Consider the following 6,554-nt stretch of genomic DNA (forward strand, 5'->3'; position numbering starts at 1 on the left):
GGCAGTTGCTGGACACAGTGTGCACCCAATACCGCCCCCTGAGAGAAGCTGGCTTAAGCAGGCAGAGGAACAAAGGCTGCATGCTTGCCCAGGGGCACTGTCCCTGTACAAGCTGCATTCCAAGGACCAGAGCCCCACGCCCTGGGGGGGGCCTCCGTGTTCCCTCAGACCATGATGGTCTTTGTGCTAACTCTCCCACAAGAAAACAGCTGAATTGGCCAAACCCAGGCCTGTTATCATCACGACTGCTGGCATGTAGCGCAGACAAGGGGCTTCAAGGATGCACAGCTCTTAAAGGGCATGCAGGCTTGTGCCCCTACAATTAATATCATCATTGATCTTAAGTACTGGGAAGCTGTGAAGTTCACAGTGGCAGATACAAGTTTCCTAACACTCTATTTTTCATTTGAAAACTCTAATTTCATATTGGCAAAAATATACTCTTATTTGCTTCCCTTGAAGTGACAAGCCCACTTGGTTTATTTATTTATTTATTTTTTAAAGATTGGCACCCGAGCTAACAACTGTTGCCAATCTTCCTTTTTTTTTTAATTTTTTTACTTTTTTAAAGATGGGCACCTGGGCTAACAACTATTGCCAATCTTTTTTTTTTTCCCCCTGCTTTATCTCCCCAAACCCCCACTGTACACAGCTGTATATCTCAGTTGCAGGTCCTTCTAGTTGTGGAATGTGGGACGCCACCTCATCGTGGCCTGACGAGTGGTGCCATGTCCGTGCCCAGGATCCGAACCCTGGGCTGCCGCAGTGGAGCACGTGAACTTAACCACTCGGCCATGGAGCCGGCCCCTCACTTGGTTTATTTTTGAGAAAACGTCTGCCACAACCCCAAGTCTGCCTTGTTTCTCAGGCCTTCTTTCATCCAAAGTTCAACCAATCACACAAGTGCTTTTACTGAAGACAATTCCGGAACTTCAGTATGTAGCACAGATTATTTGTTGCACAGATCTTAAAAAGATATGTACTCAAGAGTTGAGATTTAATCAAATTATTTTTTACTGCTCCATCAAGGACATCCTGAAGTAAAACTGGTCCCATTTTTTTAAAACTGTGAATATCATAATGAAGACTACAATGGCTACTAATAATTTCACTTCAGAGCCATTTCTGTGATGCACGCTGAATGCCGATATTTACCTACTATTGCTTTGGCACCATCAGTGCAAATTCAACACAGTAAATAACATCTTAAATTTGGGGACATCAGTGTTCATAGCAAAAGTCTTTCAGCTTTTCTCTATGTTTGAAAATTTTCATAATAAAATATCGGGGGAAAATATTGTAGAAAAGACAAACTTTCTAATAAACTGTGCAGGAACAATGAGATAGCTATACAATAATAGAAAAAAGATTGTTGTCTCACAATATATTTAAAATAAATCTTAGATAAACTACTAAATGCGGAAAGGAAGGCTCTAAAAGTTTTAGACTGAAAGGCAGAGTTAGCATCCTTTGCCCACTGATTTGTTAGACAATCTCTGTTATATACTAACTTCTCATATTGTTAGTTTTCTATGCTGCTATAACAAATTACCACAAACTGAGTGGCTTAAAACAACACAAATTTATCTTACAGTTCTGTAGGTCAGAAGTTCGACACAGGTCTTGGCTGAGCTAAATCCAGATGTTGGCAGGGCTGCAGTCCTTTCTGGAGGCTTGTGGGAAGAAACATTTTCCTTAACTTTTCCAGATTCTAGAGGTCACCTGCGTTCATTGGCTCATGGCCCCTTTCCTCCAAGTTCAAAATCAGCAACAGATGGTTGAGTCCTACTCACATTGCATCCCTCTGGCCTCCTCTTCCACTTTTTTTAGGAAGATCAGCCCTGAGCTAACTGCTGCCAATCCTCCTCTTTTTGCTGAGGAAGACTGGCCCTGAGGTAACATCCGTGCCCATCTTCCTCTACTTTATATGTGGGACGCCTAGCACAGCATGGCTTGCCAAGCGGTGCCATGTCTGCACCCGGGATCCGAACCGGCGAACCCCGGGCCACCAAAGCAGAACGTGTGCACTTAACTGCTGCGCCACTGGGCCAGCCTCTCCTCTTCCACTTTTAAAGACTAGTGTGATCATATTGGGAATACTTGGATAATCCAGGAAAATCTTTCTACTTTAAGGTCAGCTGATTAGCAAACTAAATTCCCCTCTGCCGTGTGAGATAATATATTCATAGGTTCCAGGATTAGGATGTGGACATCTTTCAGGAGTCTTTTGTCTACCACATATATTTTGTCTACCACAAAAGTATTTTGTCTACCACATACACATGTGAGACTGTTTCTGGTCTCTTTATTTTGTTCCATTGATATTTGCCTACAATGGGGGTGTGCAAACTTTTTTTCGTAAAAGGCCATTGTACTAGTTTGCAAGGGCTGCCATAATAAAGTACCACAGACTGAGTGACTTGAGCAACATAATTTTCTCACAGTCCTGGAGGCTGGAAGTCCGACATCAACAGAATTGGTTTCCTCTGAGGCCTCTCTCCTTGGCTTGTAGACGTCGTCTTCTCCCGGTGTCCTCGCATCGTCTTCCCTCCATGTGTCTGTGTCCTAATCTCCTCTTCTTATAACAAGGACATTAGTCATACTGGATTAGGGCCCATGCTAATATCTTCACTTTAACTTAAAATGTTTAAAGACCTTAAACAGTCACATTCTAAGTTACTGGGGATTGGGACTTCAACACAGAAATTTTGGGGGACACAATTCAGCCCCTAACAATCAGTAAGTAAATATTTTAGGTTCTGTGGGCCACAGTCTGTCACAGCTGCTGGACTCAGCCATTGTAGCACAAAAGCAGCCATACGTTATACATAAATGAAGGAACATGGTTGTGTTCCAGTAAAACTTTTATCACGAAAGCAGGCAGCAGGCCAGATTTGGCCTCTGGTCCATTGTTTTCCACTTCCCGGTCTACAAGAGCCCAGCACATCATCTTGTTATTATATCACTACAGTAAGACCTGATGAGCAGTAGATCAAAGGTCTTTTTGTTGTTCTTCAAAATAGTCCTGATTATTTTTATTCCTTTGGTCTTGCATACACATTTTAGGCTTTGATTCCCAAGTTCCACGTAAAACCCTTTATAAATTGTGATACCTGTTAGGGGGTATCTCCAGGTGGCAAGGACTGCCACTTCATTATCCAGTAACTATTCTCTCTCCTTCTTTGCTAAAAGAACGCTATATATATATATATATAGGTATTGGTTGGCCATAAGTTTATGGCATCTTCCTATCTAGATTCAGTGGATGAATATTGATTTCTTCATCGATTCACACAAATATTTGTCAAATGCCTACTATGAGCCAGCCACTGTATTAGGTGCAGAGGATACCTCAATAATTAAAATTAAGATCCATTGTGAAGCATTCAATTCAGCAGGGAAAGACAGTTAACAAACATCAGATAGATGATAGATACATATGTACGTACATACACACGTAGGTGGGTAGATAGATACATAGGTAGGTAGGTAGACAGACAGATAGATGTTGATTAAAAGGTGACAATACTATGGAAAAAATAAAAAGGATGGTGTAAAGGGCATCAGCAGTGCCAGTGAGGTGGCTGCCATTTAAAATCAAGCAGTGTCTCAGTTTCCTAAGGTTGAGGTAACAAAGTACCATGGAGTGTGGGCTTAAACAACAGAAATTTACTGTCTCAAGAGTTCTGGCGGCAGAAGTCCAAAATCAAGGTGTTGGTAGGACTGGCTCCTTCTGAGGGCTGTGAGGGCAGGATGTAATAGGCCTCCCTTCTGGACTCACAGACCTGTCTTCTGTGTCTCTTCACATCACCTTCCCTCTATATGTATCTGTGTCCAAATCCCCCTCCTTTTTGATATAAGGACACCAGTGGTATTGCATTAGAGCTCACTCTAACGACTTCACTCTAACTTCATCAGCTCCATACAGGTGATCCTGTACGGAGCCCCTTTCCTCCCAAATAAGGTCACATTCTGGTACCGGATGATCCAACTTCAACACATGAATTTTGGGAAGACACAATTCAATCCCTAATAGGCAGTGAGGGCAGAATTCATTTGTAAGGTAACACACCCTAACTCTAATCTTTTTCCATAGGGCTCTGCAATAAGAGAACTTTGTTGACTAAAATATCTAAAACTTAGTTCCGAATGCATTGAGCCAAAAAGCAGTTGGCTTTTCCAGCCCTTTGAAGCCCAAATCTGTGGAACTGCTACTCCCTTACCATCTATCTCCTAAATTCATCTCATCCATCTTGCCAACCTCAACCAACAGCTGTTTACAACCACCCCCACTTTGATCCTCTTCCACCAATTCCTCTACAGCTGATGAGACACTGGGCACATGGTCAGCTTGTAACTAAGCCAATTTTTTTTCACTTCTTGCCATGTAACAGGAAAGCCAACTCCACAGATTTAATCAATCTGTGCTTAATTCATGGATGAATGCTAAGACAACACTTTCTGATTCCCCATGTGCCTATAGCGTTGGTCATGGAGATGCTGGGGCCTTTCTTAAAAGTCTTCAGTGTTTCCCACTACCCTTAGGATAGTGCCAAGATGCTTAGACAGATGCACAGGCAGCAAGGAGTAGCAGAACATCTGCAGATGCGGGAGCCAAAGTGACCTGGGTGTGAAGCCTGGCTCCTCCACTTCTTACTGTGCAACCTGGGACAAGTCACTTTGAACTCAGAAAATGGAAGAAGTAATACTCATTAACAGAATTAGTGTGAAAACTAAATGAGACGGTGCATGTAGCTCACATGCCACCTAACTCGTTTTAACGTAACTAGTTTCCTTTCTTCCCCGTAGATCCTAATTTCCACTTAGTAGCTGCTTCATTTTAAGATATGACATGACAACAATGACAATATAAAGAGGGAGAGGACATTGTTTGAGGGAGGTCTGAGTGAATTTGTCTCTGAAGAGAATAACAATTGTGGTTTGTATTTATTTTTTAATATTAGAATAGCTAATTTTATAAGACCCTCTACTATATGCCAGACATTATCCCATTTGAGATCTGCCACACTCGCTAGTTATCTTTCAAATAAAGCTTCAAAATTTACTAGCCATGTGAATTTGGGAAAATTACTTAAAATTTCCAAACTCTAGTTCTGTTAACTATTGGGGGGGATAATATTATATTCTACATAGAGTTATAGATAGAAATAATGCATTAAAGGGCTTAGCAGATTGGCTACTTCCTATTAACACGTCTATAAATGAAGATAAGTTACAAAAAGCACCAATTACTACTACTATTGTTATTAGCATTCACTTGGAGCTGGAAATTTTCTCATTTCCCAGAAATACCTGGTTTTCCAAATATTTTTAAAAAATCAACTTTAGAGGGCTGGCCCCATGGCCAAGTGGTTTGGCATCCCAGGTTCATGAGTTCGAATCCCAGGCTCAGACCCACTTCACTTATCAGCCATGCTGTGGCAGCATCCCACATACAAAAAAGTAGGGGGAAGATTGGCACAGATGTTAGCTCAGGGCTAATCTTCCTCAAGCAAAAAAAAGAGGAAGATTGTGAACAGATATTAGCTCAGGGCAAATCTTCCTCAACAAAAAAATAAATTTATTTTAAAAAAATCAACTTTATTGAAGCAAAATTTACATACAACAAACTGGATCCATTTCAACTGTATAGTTTGATGACTTTAACAAAAGAATAGTCATGGAACCATCACCACAAACACAATACAGATCATTCCAATAGTTCCCTATGGCCCTATTTTCAGTCAGTTGCTCTCCAACCCTTAGCCACAGGCAACCACAGATTCATCAGTGGTCATTATAGATTACGTTTTCTAAAGTTTTATAAATGGGAGTCACACAGTGTGTACTCTTTTGTGTCTGACTTCTTTTACTTAGAATGTTTTTGAGATTTAACCAAGCTGTTGGGTATATCATTAGTTTATTACCTTTTATTGCTCCATTATATGGAAATACTACAATTTGTCTATCCATTCACATTTTGTGAATTATTATACATGGTATCTGTTGTGTTGATTATATTTGTGTTTGTTCCAGTCTCAGGCTACTATGAATAATGCTGAACATTCGTGGGCATGTTTTTGTATGGACATGTTTTCAATTCTCTTGGGTATATACCTAGGAATGGAACTGATGGCTCACATGGTAACCGTATGTTTAGCATTTTTTTTTAAAGATTTTATTTTTCCTCTTTCTCCCCAAAGCCCCCTGGTACACAGTCGTATATTTTAGTTGTGGGTCCTTCGAGTTGTGGCATGTGGGACGCCACCTCAGCATGGCTTGATGAGCAGTGCCACGTCTGTGCCCAGGATCCAAAACAGCGAAACCCTGGGCCGCTGAAGCGGAGTGCATGAACTTAACCGCTTGGCCACGGGGCCAGCCCTGTTTAGCATTGTGAAGACATGGTAAACTGTTTTCCAAAGTGGCTGTAATATTTTATACCCACCAGTGATGTAAGAGGGTTCTAATCTCTCCAATCCTCATTAACATTTGTTACTATCTTTTTTGTCTTAGTCATGCTACTGGATGTGAAGTGCTATCTCCTCATGGTTTTG

The sequence above is a fragment of the Equus asinus genome, chromosome 8, assembly GCF_041296235.1.
Source record: "Equus asinus isolate D_3611 breed Donkey chromosome 8, EquAss-T2T_v2, whole genome shotgun sequence".
In the NCBI taxonomy this organism is placed as follows: Eukaryota; Metazoa; Chordata; class Mammalia; order Perissodactyla; family Equidae; genus Equus; species Equus asinus.